This window comes from Nyctibius grandis, chromosome 9 (genome assembly GCF_013368605.1).
Source record: "Nyctibius grandis isolate bNycGra1 chromosome 9, bNycGra1.pri, whole genome shotgun sequence".
Classification (NCBI taxonomy): domain Eukaryota; kingdom Metazoa; phylum Chordata; class Aves; order Nyctibiiformes; family Nyctibiidae; genus Nyctibius; species Nyctibius grandis.
This window is the reverse complement of record NC_090666.1, coordinates 28,687,396-28,704,424: the sequence shown is the minus strand read 5'-3', so window position 1 is coordinate 28,704,424 and position 17,029 is coordinate 28,687,396.

Genomic DNA, 17,029 nt, shown 5'->3' with positions numbered 1-17,029 from the left:
CTCATCAAAGGTTTAAATTCAACAAAAGCCCCAGTTCTGTCCATCTCTAATCAGGTTTTTGAAAACTATCTTTCAGAAGTTAGAAGCAGCTCTTTGAATTATCTTTTTACAGTATGAAGTTAACGAAAGTCCAAAATGTTCCCACTCATTTCATTATAGGAGACTTGACTTACATTCCATTCAGCTGAATCATAACTAAGCCTTACACCCACACCGGGCATGCAGCCTACACAATTTTCATGTGTGTTGGTAAAAGGTGAAAAAAACTTTGCCAGACAAGTTTCCTAATTCATTTCTCATAATCTCTTCCTCAAGTGTCCAGTTTTTACTGTGACATGCTAAAGGTAAAGGCTAGTTTAGAATTACATCTCACAAAGACTCAGTTTAATGCAGTCAAACCTGGCTTTTTTATTATTATTTTGTTATTCTGGGAAAATAAGCATCTTTACCCACAACAGTTTTTCAACCAAGTATGCAAACACTTTGCAAAAATGGCCATCTAACTCTGCGTGCATTTAGACATTTAATTCTCCTCCAGTGACAATCATTCCAAGAGGGCAATGATTACTTAGCTGCAGTTTTCCTACTCAGTTTGAGTATCTGAAATGGTTAGCTGTGATTCACAGCTCTGCACATAGTATCTCAGATCCAATATTAAAGAGGCAATGGTTGTCTCCAAATCCTATGCAGCAAAAGGCCCTCAAACATGCTACAAAAACAGTTGTCTTATAGTACAAGTAAAATCAAGCAGCTTATGTTATTTATTTCTGGCCTCTGACTAAAATCCATCAGTGACTACCATGCTAGACTTAGGAGATGAAGGTCTCAGTAAGATGTAAGAACGAATTTTATCTGCACTGTTTGCTGTACAAGTAACCAAAACTGCTGGCTTAAACAACTGCTAGATAACCAAGACAGAAGCAAACTTGGGAAGTCTCAACGTCCTTTTCCAACTAGGAATCCGAGGATACAAAAAAAATTAATGTATGGTGATCCCACGCAAAGCAGACATTTGGGCAAGTTACCTGCTTTGCATTCACACCTGCTGCTGGCTGAATAAGCATTTCCAGAACTCTGTCCACACTATTTCAATACTCTTCATCTTAACCAAAACCCTCCTTCTCCATATTATCTCCTCTACCTACAGACTTCTCACAGCCTAGAAAAAGTCTTTGTATAAGCCTTGTATGGATAGCAGCCAACTGGATTGTTAAATGAACAGATAGTAATTGAGGTGAGCCAGTTTTGAGATGTACCAGTTCCAGTACAGTCTGAGAGATATCTTTAAAGATATCTCTGCAGATTTTACTCACACTGTTGCATCACAGCAATAGTGATTCCAATTTGTATAGCTTGAGCAACCCTTAACTTAGTTTGGAAAATGACAATTCTTGAAAATATGTATCAGGGAAGGATTTCAATCTTTCAGTTTTTGAGCTCAGTCATGCAAAGTCTGAAGCGTATATAAGGAGATATTTGTCAGGAAAATAGGCTGGACTTGTAGGGACTCTCAAGGATCCACTTATGGATCTGGATTAGGAACAGGTGCTTGTCACACATTACATTGCACCTGATACTTAAATCACAACAGGTCAAACTTTCCTTTTTCCTTACAAGTTTAGCAACGCCCTTAATGAAACAGAGGCATTCCCTACACCAAGGGCGGGATAGCTCCATGTCACATCAAAAGAGAAAATGAAGCAATCTACAGTTTATGGCTCCTAAAAGTATCCTCCATCTTCCCCAGTTAACAACCATTGCACTAAATAGCTGCTAGAGTCAGCTGTGAACTACAGTTTAAAACTGAGCAAGAATTTTATCACCTTCTACACTGGTTTTCAATCTTTACTGTGATTTATCTGCCTTTACTTTTCCAATAGCATTACGTTTTCCAATAGCATCTTTCCGCTCAGCTGTCCGACAAGGCTTTCCACACCCAGGTCTGGAAAACCCTTTCAGTCAGGGCTTGCTCTCTGGACCACTTATTATTTACAAGCTGCTGATGCCTCGTGGAGAGGTTACTAAAGGCCATCTGCCTAAAGAATTCTTGTTTATATTCCTCTTGCTTTATCCTTAGGAAAAACAGTTGCATAAAGGCAGAGGTATTTAAAGCTTGACCCATCCTCTGTCATCCTGCTGGAAGCTATAATCTGTCTGTGCTATCTCAACTGATATTTGTGTAACTGATTACATCATCCAAACAAGGGATTATGATTCTGGTTTGGGGAGTAAGCAGCACAAACACAGGACATGTGAAGGGACAAGCTTTTTTTTGTTCCAAGTAAGATTCCTTGAACAAAAGGGAGAGAGAAGAAATGCATCTTGCATAAAGGGCAATTGTTTCCCAATGGAATATTTCATGTTTTTCCATTAAGCATGAGCTGCTCTGGCTGTTATGGAATATTTTATTAACAGGTCTGTTAATGCAATGCCCAGCTTCAGCACTGCCAGCGTGAGGAAAACAAAGCCAGCACAAGCCATCCTTTTGTCTTTTGATTTTCTCCTTTCACACACAGAGGATGAATCAGAATATTATCTTTTAGTTTTTATGGATATTGGGCGAATATTGCTCTGTCTCTTGCACAAAAGATTCCTCATATTGACTTCTCTATTTCTTCATGCAAATAAAGGGTGGGATGTGCCAGACTCGGCTTCCGGGGCATTGACCCAAGGAATACATTTGGTCCATGACATAACCCTTGTCACACAACTTTAATGTCTTCAGAAGATCAGAAAGAATCAGGGAAACAACTGCACAATACATCTCACAGGATAATTAAGATGCAAGATAAACCAGCTCTGGACATTTTACCTGAGGGTCTGGCCAACTGAAGAGAGCTATCGTCATCCATGGCATGTTTGAAACCATTCAGTACGAGCAAGGACAAGCCGTGCTATTCAGATAGCCAAGAACACCAAGTTACTTTTGGGCTGCACAACCCAAGCATGTAGTCTGTCTCCAAAATTATTTGTAGTGTTCCAGGCCTCTGAGGACAGTAGGATCATACATCTCTGTTCGAGGACCAGCTTTCTGTTCCTATAAAGTAGGAAGGACAGGGAATGTGCTAGTTGTCTATAAAAAATCACATGTGACATTTATTGTATTTCACAACACAGGAGGTAGAAGGCATCACAGGAAACAAGCAGTTTCAATGAAACTGAAGGCGGCAGCTAGCAGCACAGACAAGCTGTAGAACACTTTACTCCAAAATGTTGTAGGTGACAGAAGTTTATAGGTGTTCAAAAAAGACTGTGGACAAATTCATAGAAGAGAATTAAAACATGAAGGGCAACTAAATACAGACCTGTACATCTGGTTCAGGAAGCCCCACCTGCCACAGACAACTGGAGGTTAGGAATATGACAATCATAGGTTAATTTAGGACAGAAGAGACCTTTGGAGGCCATCTGGTCCAAGGACCCTCACTCCTTGCCCAAGACCAAGCTAATTTCAAAGTTAGATCAGATTGCTCAGGACTTTATCTAGTTTGAATTCTGAGTATCTCCAAGGATGGAAATTGCACAGCCTATCTCAGAAACCTGTTTGAGGCTTTGACCACTCTCTTTATGAGAACTTGTTTCTTTTTCCTATCCTTATACTCTTCTTTACAATCTCCAGCTGGCCAATGTCATATCGAGCTGTACGGACTCTTGATTTAACCAGTAGGACATCCCGGTGTTCTTAATGATAGGAGCTTCTAAGGCACTACACCATTTTAGTCAGGCACCTCTCTTTCTCCTCAGGAAGGAAATAGTGTGTCCTGGAGCTAATTCAAATTTGTCTTATGTAATAATGCCAGAAGATTTCACGCTGGAGTCTTTTAATGCCCTGTGTATACTGGCAAAGTATTCCGAATACTTGCTGTAGGAATGAGTGAAACAAGCGACTTCTGACTCTTTAAATCTGTTCAATGAGTTAGGTGGTGCAAGTTAGCCTGACAAGCTAAAGTGGAATTCTTACTTATAAAAGCATTTCTCTCAAGGCTCACATTACGTGATAGCTGATACCATAAGTATTAGAGAATAAAAGCTATGTTTTAGAAGTAATGATTTTTCACCTTGAATGTTAATTAGTCCTATTACAGACCTTGTAGCTCCAAGCCAACAGCAGAGTCTGTCTCCACCAGAACTTCAGTGCAAACTCACACTTTCTCTCTCAAGTCAGTGGCTGCTGTCCCATTGCTTGGGGCATTATCGCAACCTCCAAAATATCACTATGGCCACAAAACCTATTTTTCATGGCTTTTCAACCTACTACTCTGGGTCAGAGCAGAGGGTACCCAAGAGGCCATTTCTCAGCTCTGCAAATGGGCTGATTTAGGTCTATTTAAGGGTCCGCTCTGATTCTAAGAGGGACCAAACCCATTTCAGGTTTAACCTTGCTGAAACTAAAGTACTTTTGGTACACATTATAGCTACTAAAAGGGATTATGCCTCATTTCTGTTGAGAATTTAGACTGGTACACTACATGTGACAGTGTGCTAGTGACTGAGTCTGTCCCATGCACAACCTGAGGGGTTCACAGACTGGCACATTCTGCAGAACAGAAGTGCCCATTTAGCTTATCCAGTGAGAGAGGGAAGGAAACTTTGCAATGTGTTATACTTTAAAGTGTGGAAGAAGCATAACCACTACAGAAAACTAATCAGACTGTCCTTTTGAAATAGATATGAAGGAAAATGAACAACACTATTTGGTTAGATATATTTTTAAGTTCCTTCTGAGCCCAAAATTACACAGTTGGAATGCAAGAAAATAATTTGAGAGAAGTATTTGATCTCAGTTTTAGATGGCAAGAGCATGCTGAGAGAGGATGGATTCCTTACCATTTTTATAGCATCAGGATGCCATAATCTTTCGTTCAGGATGGAGGTGTTATTTAACAGGACTGTGCCTTGCTGCTCATGTCAAGGACAAAAGCAGAATGAGAGTAGCGCAACGCAAGACAAGCAAGGCATTATTCCTGGAGTAAATTTTTATACAATCTGCAGATATTAAAACATCTACTTTCCACTAAGGAATTATAAAGCTTTTCTTTTACAATACTGGGCTGCAACAAATTTACGGCACACTATAACAAGCCTGAATAATTAATTTCTTGTATGCATTTCTAATAGCATGTTGTTAGACTCAGATACATAGTGCACTATATTCCAGTTAGACGCATGAAACATGAAAGTCATGGCAAGCTATTGCCCAAATCCATTGCATTAGTCACAAATGATACTTAAATTTAAGTAAAATCAGGCTAATCAGAGCGGAACTAGTGGTGCTATTACTGTCAGACAGTCCCCTCTTGCTTGGTCTGCTCTTGGGTTTTTTCTGTTGTTTAATCAATTGGCAGCACACTGATCTCAAAGAAGCGGCACAATTTTTTGTTGCTTTCGGCTAGATACACACTTCACGAGCTGCGTAGCTTCAGAGCTGGGTTAGTGTTGCTTGTTCTGAGAAGCCACTTGCACTACCGAGCTTCCTGTGCTAATGCAACAGCATCCAGCTCAACGCTATAGAGAGCTGCTTCTTATCTGCACAGTGTATGCAACATCAGACATAGACCTTGATTCTTGCCACACAAGCAAGCATTTGGATTCATTTGTCAGAGCGACAAATAATTTGTCTCCCAAAGCATCCGTGGTATTGTAATTAAAAGGACAAGGGCAGTAGCCATGCTGTCCCAAAACCCAATAACTAGTACGTTTGAGATGTACTATTAGAAAACTGAGCAAGCCATTTGCACTGGAGATTAAAGATATTGCAGCTGTGGAGAAAAGCATCCAAAAGTGCATATTTGCCTGGAGATTTGAAATTCTGCCTGGTGCAGAGCACCCACCGTAAGCCACCGAAACACAGTTAAGCCATTGAGCTCTCCACTGGAAGTATCAACCCTCCACCACAAAGTATTAACTCAGTGACTGAAAATCTGATCAAATGAATTACCAATCCAGTGCTACACCACTGTATTTCCTCTTTTTTAGACTTTCCCATGTTCTTGCTTTCATAGGATTTGCCTAATAAGCTTGCGTCATGCTTCAGTCTTACAGATCCAACCTTCCAGATAAAGTTAATGCCAAGGAAATGTAAAGGTTTCTTTAGCAAACTTTTTTACCAAACAAACATTTTCAAGACCTGTTGAAGGGTCTTGGCTCTAATCAAGGCTCAAATCAGTTCTCCTTGCTTTTTAAAAGCTAATTAATTTTATTCTCGAACAAATGCTTTCTTCATCTTTGAGCTCAAACAACCAGACGACAGAGAGGAAACAGTGGAGCAGAGGCCAGTGTTAGTACTTCGTGAAGATAATTGGGACACCACAGTTGATAGAAGTGTGGAAAAATACAGTAATAGGTTTGACCAAGTGTGGTGCAAGGAGTGAAAGGCATCTGCCTATTTGTAATACAGGCACTAGACTGCCCACATGGCTACTGGGCCATGACTTCCTAGCATGTCTGATGAAACCAGGTTTATAGGGAAAGGCAATGTCTTAACATTATATCTGATTAGTTTGAAAATAGGCATGTAAAACTTTTGCCTGCCAAGGGAGGAGAGAAGACTGCAGGGAACACTAAGAGGCAGGTTGGCAAAGCACAGGGAGAAACTTGTTTGGCCTTGCGCTGCACCATATGCTCAGCCTCCCAGAATAACAAAAAATCAGCTGCTCCTTTTTAGCCAGTAGTGTTCCCTCAGGCCACATTTCAAATGTCACTATAACCACCTTTCCTATAGGAAAAGAGATGGTCTTACATAATTGCATATACCAGGCTTTGTACAGCAGCCTAGCATTATGCAACTTCACTAGAAATCTCACAGAGTGGCTACAATAAATCAAGCACTTAAGTTATCACAAGATTCAATTTGGCAATTACACTAAATGCAGCTGAAAAGATTTGAGCAGATATGATTGTTGCTTTTCCACTCCAAATGTCACAGTCAGGAATACAGAGGAAGTCTTTAGTGAATGCTCAGGACTGAAAAATATTAGCTCTGCTCCCAAGGCAAACCTGCTCCAGCTCCATGGACCTGAAATTGTAATATGAAGTTCAAGTAAACAGTTTACCACATCCCTGTTTGCTAGTAGTACTTAAAATGCAGCAGAGAAAACTGGGGCAGAGACAGTGTATCTTCTTTTAAATAATTTCTTAGACAAAGGATGAGCAGTAGGTTGGAAGATGTGAAAATTACCTGGCTGCAACAGCTTTAGTGGGAATCCCGTCCTAGAGCTCAGAGAAGTGAAGGTAATCCCCTATTAGCAATTACCAAGCTGTGAGGCCGTGCCTCTGTTATTCCCAAGATATTCTGAATTTTGTTTACTACAATGGGAAAAATCCCTCACCTGTCCTAAACGTCAGTAGTATATAGCAAATGTTGGTGATGACCTAGGGTTTATTATGGGAAATATTCTTTCATTACTTGGTTAGAGGCCATTAAGTTCTATTTCCTCTAACACCAGCAAAAAAAAGATTTTTGTTAGTAGAGCTGATTGAAGCTGTTTCCTGGGAAAGAGAGGACACGAAAAGTCTGACTTTGAAGTGGCTATAACATAAGATATAAAAATAAATGTATTCTGCACAACTGCCAGAAATTTATTGTTAATGATCTATGTTTTAGCTGTGTTTTTCTGCAGATACACCTACAAGGGTGGTTATTCAACACTTTCATGACCTATATTGTATTAACAGAGGTACTAGCACAACTGAAAAGGCAGTTTCTTACAACTTTTGTCCAAAGAATTTAACTAGCTGAAGACTTCCTGATACAACCAATTCAAAGCATGAACATCTGAACCACTCTTCATAATTCTGTGTCTGATGGGCCAAGTCTTTCTTGCTCTCGCCTGATGTTTATTCCAGACAAACATACATCTATTCCCAAAATAGTCACTTATTTAAGACTAAACTTTCAGAAGCAGAATCACCCCAAATAGCAGACAATTAGAAAATAGGTTGTTTATACTGGCTTAGCAGAAATATAACAACAGTCATCTTATAAGAAGGAGCAGTCTTCCAGCCTTTTCATCAACAGAAAAAGTCACTAATTCACTGCCGAGCTGCCTTTGATGCTTTGCTAATGCATATGTACCAGCTATACATTTAATAGTTACTATAGAAGAGATACAAAAAGCTGTGGCTTGCTTTCAATCAAGTGAAGGCTTTACTCACTAAAGAAACGCAACACTCATACTGAAGCTAATTTGCAAATAACTTGTCCTACAAATACATTTCAATCAAAGTTAAAAATCCTCCTTTTTTTAATTGCAATTCCAACACGTCTAGCTTTATTAGCTTATTTACCTTAATTACTCTAAGGCCAAATAGGGTTCAGACTCCTGGAGTGGAGTGGAAAGTAGTGGAACAGAGTTGTCAGATACTGCCTTAAAAAGTTTGCAGTCTGCACAGCCACAGCAGGACACCAGGAAAGACATACCATGTTACAAGCTGCCTGCCTCACTTCCACAGTCCTCACATGTCCTGCTCTGGCTGCTTTACACTGTATTAAGTCATATTTTCTCCCTCACCTACTTCTCCTGCTTGTTGCTCCCTTAATGTTAATGCATATATTCCTTGCACCTTCCAGACTCACACTTTGGCCTTCTTGAAGTCCCAAGTTTTACTCTTCTCAGGAAGAATTGGCATGCAGAGAGTATGCTGCATCCCGACATCACTTCACTGCTCTGGTAGGCCTGAGGATCAAGTGAACAGGGGTGGCAAAGGTCAGCACTGTGTGCTTACACATCCTGCTTCCTAAAACATGCTCTGCAAAATCATCAGCATCTTCACCTTGTAGGGAAATTGCCACCTTGTCCACAATGTCATTATTTTGCTTGGTGCCATGATATATGTGTACATGGTTGTATAACAGCAGTAGCATTAGGGGAGTGGGAAAACTCAGCATTGGCACGAGGAGCTAACAGCAACATCGCACAAGCTCACAGGATCATCTCCCATCCAGAAGGCAACAGGAAGGAGTGGGCAGAGAAATTTCTTTGCGATGATGGACGACACTGAACAACTTGTTGTTTCGGGTATGCTGTCTTTCCAAGTCCATAAACTGAGGCTGCACCTGCTGCAGCTTCCCAGGGCCATAAAGCTAAGATTCATGAGATATAAGAAAGCGGCAGTATTTATGATAATCAGTCATATCAAATAAAAGTATGACACCTGGATATATGTGCTTTTTAAGCACCAGTCAGTAACATCAAAGCAAACCAATGTTCCTAGTATGCTAGTGTTTCTATATGAGGATGGACAGTATATTCTTTTTAATTAAGTCTCAAGAGAAAAGCCGGTAAGCAAGTCCAAGTACAGCTGGAGAGCAGCACTGCTATTTCGCTTCTAAAAATCATCATCCATCATGCTGTTCCTCCATGTAAAAGCATTATGCTCAGCCATGTCTAAAGTCATAAAATCCGTAATGGAATCAGCACAGAATGCACTGTGCCTTTGGAGAGAATCCCTTTTTCAGTCTAATCAGTGTGGTTTGCTTATTCTTAAATTTAAGTTTCAATAACACATTTACATTATTTTGCCTTATGTATTTGAATCTAGCTGCAAACTACCATGCCCAGAACTTTGTAAATCTCATTGACTTCAAACAGTAAAGAAACGTTATTATATAGAAACTAAATTAGTATTGCTTTTCCCTAACCCATACTAGCTTTGTGGGGGAGTAGCTGTCTGTAATAGTTCAGTCCACTATTTACAGAGCTCAGAGAAGACATCAATGGTACAACACGCCTACTACAGAATATATTCTTAGAAACCTGCTACTGCCACCACGACTACCACTACCAGAATATTGCTTTCCTGTACATGCAGCACTCAACACCAACAGTTTGTCTTAGACTGACCTGAAAAACCAGCATATGAAGCTGAATATTAAGGGGAGTTGGTGTGAAAGAGTAAAAGAAAATATGGGCTGAGTTGACTTACAAAATTAATTGCGTTTTGGCACAATGGCATTTCCCTGCCCCACATCAGCCATAAATTCATCAGTCAGGGTGGGATAATGCAAATTTGGAAGAAGGGCTCTCCCAGTGTGAGGGTCGCATAACAAACATATGCCTGATGAGATAAAAATATTAAGTGACTTAACTCTGCCTCAAGCCTCTGATATGATGGCTAAAGCTTAGCTATTGCCACAGTGCTCAGAGCAGTATTATCATACTGCCTTTTAAAAAATGAGATGCAGTCATAAGAAACTAGACAGCAATAGTCCCAAGGAACTATGATGCATTTGACTTCCTACATTTGAACCATCATTACCAAAATTATGTAGTAGTTTCCATCATTTATCGAAGACAAGAGTCTTACTGGTTTTGCCACAAGCTCATTTCAGTTTTCTTCTGAAGCATTTTTTTTTGCATTTTCCACATGCTCTAGCCTTTTAGCCATTTAATTTCTCAGAAAGCAGCTTGCATCTTTTCTGATGATGTAACGAGTCTGTGGCGGTTGTATTTGCCAAGATAGTATATGGCAAGCTTCTCATCTGCCTAGGGAAATGAAAGCCCCACTGAGAATAGAGGTTAAATCCTCATGACAGCCATATGGTTGTGGGAAATGAATTAGAAGTATTTGAAGAGCGGTGAAGGGATTTCACAGGCAGGGTTGTCAGCTGTGACGGTCCCATTCAGAGAAGAGTCACTGATTCTGAGACAATTGAAAAGACAATACTCAGGATTTCAGGGGAAACAGCTGGAAAAGACAGAATTTTGTGCTCAAATTCCTAAGTCCACCAAAACTCAGTATCAGTCTATTTAATTCAAAAAGTGTCTTTTCACTGCAATAAAAAACATCTGAGTGAAGTTGTGACTAAATAACCGATTGCCACAAATTGCTGTTTTGGTGTACAGTTAGACTGAAGCTGGTATGTCCATTGCCAACAAAGTTTGTCAGAAATGGGTATTGCCAAACTCCAGAAGAAAAAGACAATTGCCATTGGACACACTGACCCACCAATATGGCTAACAGATGTGCTCTTGAAACACAGTCATTTCTCAGAAAGTTTTGAGTGCTTGAATACACCCTTAGTAGTTTTACGTGCTAATCCCTCTTGAAAAGGGAAGGAAACTAGTCATATGGCTATGAAACAGGCCTGCCAGCCAGATTTAAGCTATGTTGACTACCACCATAGCATTCCCATACAGTAGATTAGATTCCCTGTTCATATCTCTCAAGTATCTTTATGGAAGATAAAGCTGTTTCCTGACTCCCGAGAATAAACATTACTTCGTTTAATATGAGTAAATTCCTGGCTTTCATTGAAGCCAGGGCAGACTTCTACTCGAGATATTCTCTATTCATTGATTATTTAGAAATGAACTTCTGGGGATGCCCCCAGCCAAGAAAGTCTCTCATGCTGAAAAAGCACAGCTGCAATACCACTCAGCTCTTCTGGCACACAGCTGTTATTAATAGTTCAAGGAACACAACAGCAGTCAAAATTCAAGCAAAAATGCAAACTTTTGCATTTTAGCAAAGAGAATGGAAGCAAGCAACAGGGTCAGAGGCTGAAGGAATGTACAGCTGAATGTAACATAATAGAGATGGGACCATTCACTAGTGAAATCAGCTGGCATCTCACATAAAAGACACTTGGTGTTGAGCTTGTGTAAGGAAACTGATAGAAAATTTAAATGGAAACATATACAGACTAGACTACACTGGAGCACTAATGAGTGTTGGCTGCAGAAAAGATTACATGACAAGCTTTTTAGCTCACCACGTAATTTCATTCAGGTCATGCTACTGCGTTCCCATGCTTGTACTGTACTATGCTAATAAATAAAGTTGTATTTAGAGTTACTTTCTCTGCATTAAAGTACTAGTTTTCTTTTTGTGTAAGGATAGCGGAGTGGTTTTGCTTGAACAGTGAAAATAAATTTTGAGTATAGCATGAAAGCTGATCAGGTAATTATTTCCAGCACACAGTATCCAGTTCCATCTTCCAATTCAATGCTTCAACAAACCATAACTGGTGCTCCCTCTCATAGCAAATCTGGGTGCTGTCATTATTTATGCTACTAAACGTGTAGAAGTTTGTGCTTTACTGCTTCCCTACATAGATGATCTACCCAAGGGGGAAATCTTCTGGTGCCAATCAGATCTCCAATGTTCAAGATGCAATAATGCATCACAGAAGTCTTCCTCATTAATTCTGGAAAGGGCACGGGCACAGAATACAGCCTGGGACTCATGGAAGCTGCTAGGGAAGCATCTTTGCTGCTTCTGCGGTAGGCCACGAAGCAGTTTCAGCTGTTACACCCCAAGGCTGTGCAACAAACCCCACTGACAGAGCACATTTAAATTTTGCTTATAGAGTCTGAGGGGATAGTAATTCCAGCTACATCAAAGGAATGTCATACCCAGGTTTCTAGCTGCTACATTGCAGGTCATGCCCCACATTTAGGAATTACAATGCGGCTCCATTGTGCTCTCTCAGTGTGGCAGATGGCTTCACATGAAGTGCTGGATAGCAAGTTCTCTGTAAGAGCTATCATTATGAACCATTACAAGCTTTCCTTCCCTCTTTGCGAACAGTTTTTTAAGAGTCTGCTTGATAGCAAGTGCTAATCATACACTGTATGAATTTGCATAGGTCTGATGCGAGCAACTGCTCTGGGCCACAAGCTTGTTACACATCGTATGTCTGTAGTGCCACTGCCTCCTGCTCCATGATACAGTGCCAAATGCCATTGCTTCATCCAAACACAACGCTCTCCAGCAAAGCGGCATGGACTACATTGGGTTTTTGTCTTGGAAAGGTTTTCCCTAGCATCCACCTTTTGAATTTCACATACTAGGACTCCAGTCAGGGCTTGGTGGAGTCTGTCAGAGGCAGAAACTACTACCTAAATAGGACTGCTGCCTTCTCTAGCTGCAGAAGAGCATCAAAGCAACAGACACAAGGTGCAGCGAAACATATTGGTGAAGTCTGGTGTGTGCTCTCACACCTAGAAAACACTTCTTCATGCACCAGATTGGAGAAGATTGACATCAACAGCAGAATTGGGAGGGAAAAGGGTGAGACAGTCGAGTTGCATGGCTATAAGAATCTACCTATGTTTCTCTTTACTCTCATTTCAAATGGAGTATGTTTATACCTTAATCTTGAGTACTACAATTTTTCTGAACTCTCCTTCTGTTTCACTTCTAAGTTTTAAGTCCAAGAACACTTACATTAGTACAAGGAGATCTGGACTTACAGCTGTCATTCAGACCAATCTATTCAAGGGTTTCATTGCTCCTATGCTATTTTCACAACTTCAGCCACCTTTATATTTCGTTCATCAACTTAGAAACATACCAAACTCACTGTCATCTTGGACAGGGATACTTTTTACTTTATCAAGTGACATAGCCTTGAAAAATCTTCAAGACTGTTTGATATAGGATCAATAACTACCAAACAATCTGGGTAGATTGCACCCATGATAAAGGATGAAGTGTTAAAACATCTTGCAGTCAGTGTCTTGAAAAATTAACCTGGCACTTGTCTAGCTGTCTAGACAGATGGAAAAAAAATAAATTATCCATTTGCATACAGTAATCCTCCATATCTTTTTTGCACTTAGCCTTCTTATGCAAGCTAATAATGGCCAGGGTGCTGGATAAATTTTCTTTATTATTGCACTACTTTCTCACTTTGGGGGTTCAACTTTCATAACTGTTAGCATAATGAGGCCTCTAACAGCACTGTAGCACAGTTAAAGCTACTTAGACGCTGCAGTAAGGGCTCAGTGGCTCAATCTGGTCTGCGTATCGGAGACAGTGTGGTGACAGGGACATGCAACTAGATCTATCAATTACTGATTAGGTTTCTGCTCACTTAACGTCATGCTCAGTTAGCAATCACTGAAAGCTTCAGCTGTAACATGGAGAACTTATATCAACTTACAAGGTAAAGCTACCTTGATTAATTCCTACGCAAACTTCTGCAAACATTTTGCAGCATTCTTACGTTCATGTCGATCTCTTGCAACGCTGTGTTATTACATTACCACACTTTTTGTCAGAGCAATGGGTGGCTGATTGCATTTAAGAGCATCACTTTAGCACAGGCATTCACCCAGCTCAGATCATAATTATTTAGCTGTCCCAGTCAAAAAGAACAAGGTAATTAGGAACTAGAGGCCCAGTTGTTAAAAAGACTTGAGAAGAAGCATGTATGTTTCTCAAAGGACACCACCTCATTAAACTCCTATAGCGATCTTCATGTACAGCGTACTGTTTCCTCAGGGACCTTTTTTTAGAAGCAGGTTATTAAACTGAGGCATGTGCTCAGTGAGGCAGTAAGAGCTGATTACTGTTTCTTCTCAGAGTTTGTTGTTACCTGGACAGCATTAGACCTGTGCTGAGCCTGCTGCCTTCTTCAAATCTGGTATCAGGCAGCCTCTTTAAATTAGATGCAGTGTTTGGTTCAGCACGAAAGCCACGTGCCACTCTCCACATTCAGGGCAGTGTTATTTAGATAAGGAGCAAGTTAGGAGGAAGCAACTCCATAATCTGGATAGCAGGATCCAGAGAGGTGCACTCTCAAGCTGCAGTGGCCCAGGGGATGTTAAAGAATGCAGTCAGCTACTGGCCTTGTGGTACGGGGCGGATCCTTGCTCTTTAGGACCAAACTGCAATACTCACACTAACTCACTTTCAGAGAGCCATGCTAAGGTGTGGCAGCTTTACAGAAAATGGGTATCAGTTTGGAAAGGCACCTGTAGTGGATTCAAGTACCAAGAAGTATTACATCTCTGGAAGCTTTCAACAGAAGGACAGATTTTTCTCTACAAATATCGGGCCATCCAGCAAATGGCAAGGATGAGTCATACTGACCTCCTACCCAGCATATTAAATATGTTCAGTCAGAGACTGAAAGCTGATTTATTTTATTCATTCACCCCTCCAGCTGACAAGGTCAGTCAAATGTCACCATATGCTTAATCAGACAGAACAAATTTATCAGAGTGCTAGAGACCAAGTGTATATTTGTTATATACTGCATGCTTTTCTCTTTGGATGTGGTTAGAGTTCTGACTTCAGAAAATTAATATGTCTCCTAACTAGTGATAGCAAGCTGCATGTTGCCAAGTTTTAAACAGGCATGATTGTCCATGCCCTTGATCAGCCCAAGTTAGTCAGCATCCAACCTAACACTAAGACTAAGAAATAGTCACTGTATTATAACCCCTTAGAAGTGCTCAGCAGTATTTCACTGCACCACCAACCACCTTATCAGATCACAGAAAAGGGTAGCCCAGTCTAACATCCTATTTTGGTACAGCTAAAAGAAGTTGCTTAGTGAAGAACATAAAAGGAATCGTATCATGACTCCCCCAGCCCCAGACAGCTTCAGCTCGGATAGGGTTTTCTGTATTAACTCACCTAAAAAGTCCCAACTTAAAAAAAAAACCATAGAAGCAGATCTATAGCTTCACTTACCCTTCTGAACTCTTTCCATTCCTGCCATTAGATACCACATGCAGTATTCAAATGCACATGTACTATGGATTTATGCAAAGTAGCATAAAGTTCTGTTCAATTCCCATTTTGTGCTTGGTTGCCACAGAGCTCATGTTCCCATAGAACTAACCAAAAGCTCATTTCAGAATGCTAAATCATCTGAAGAGAGCTCATTACACATGAAAATTAGGAGTAGGTAAACACAGGAGGTGATCACACTGAATTGCTTCTGCTGTTTTCCCATCTGGGCAGCATGGCTGCAACCTTGGTGGTTCAACTGCTCAGCCTCAGTCCTCACTTCCCTCACCTCAAACAAGTGATTTGGAACAAGATAAAAAAAAATGTGGTGACAAACTTCACCGACATCAGTAAGCTCTTCACTGAAAACACTGAAAATTAACCAGGCTAGCTTCTTGGTTTACATGTGCCATAAAGCTTTAACAGGAAAGAACATTGAGACAGATTTGAAAAACAGAATAATCCCTGCAATGGAGTGGGGTTTTGCCAGTGCTGTCCTGCCAGGCTTTTATCAGGGAGCACTAACGAGTCCAAATGGCCAGACACATTTATGGCAATGAGAGAGGTTCGAGGCCAAGTTGGGAAGTCAAGCCACAGGTCAGGGTGGGGCCCAATGAGGGTAACCAGCATCAGACACGGCCTAGTGACCACCAGGCAGGTCCATAGCAATAAGACAGGTCCAAGGTCAAGCAAGAAAGTCAATCGATATGTTGGGGTCAAGATCACCAGGATCCATGGCCAGGCACGGGCCTTGGCACAGACATGGCTGAGCTGGAGAACAGCATTCTACCGATGGAGCTCAGGAATCATAGAATGGTTTGAGTTGGAAGCGACCTTAAAATCATCTAGTTCCACCCCCCTGCTACGGGCACAGACACCTTCCACTAGACCAGGTTGCTCAAAGCCCCACCCAGCCTGGCCTTGAACTCTTCCAGCGAGGGGGCATCCACAACATCCCTGGGCAACCTGTTCCAGTGTCTCACCACCCTCACAGGAAAGAATTTCTTCCTAATATCTAATCTAAATTTCCTCTCTTTCAGATTAAAACCATTGCCTCTTGTCCTATCACTCCATGCCCTTGTAAAAAGTTCCTCTCAACTTTCCTGTAGCCCCTTCAGGTACTGGAAGGCTACTAGAAGGTCTCCCCAGAGCCGCCTTTTCTCCAGGCTGAACAATCCCAGCTCTCTCAGTGAAACCCTGGGCTGAGCCTGAATGGGCTCCTTAGTCCATAGCCAGGGGTGTGGGAGAGGAGGCCCTAGGCGAGGCTGCTAAAAGCCATTGCGGACTATTAGTACCTTCAGGGCCCTGATAGCTCTACCCTGGGCATTACTAAGATGAAAAGGACACAGATTGATAAGAATAGTATAGATTCATATTTCATCAGCCAGTTCACCAGTGCCAACATAAACCAATTGCACCTACTCATTTCTAACAAAAAAAAGGGTTTTCTCCAGTTGGTTTGCAGGAAATATGCGACTGGGCTGTAGCAGTACAGCTGCCAGTTCTAAGCAGATTAAATGTAATGCCTGGTTAAAACCAACAAGAACCTTCAGTAAGTTTAGGC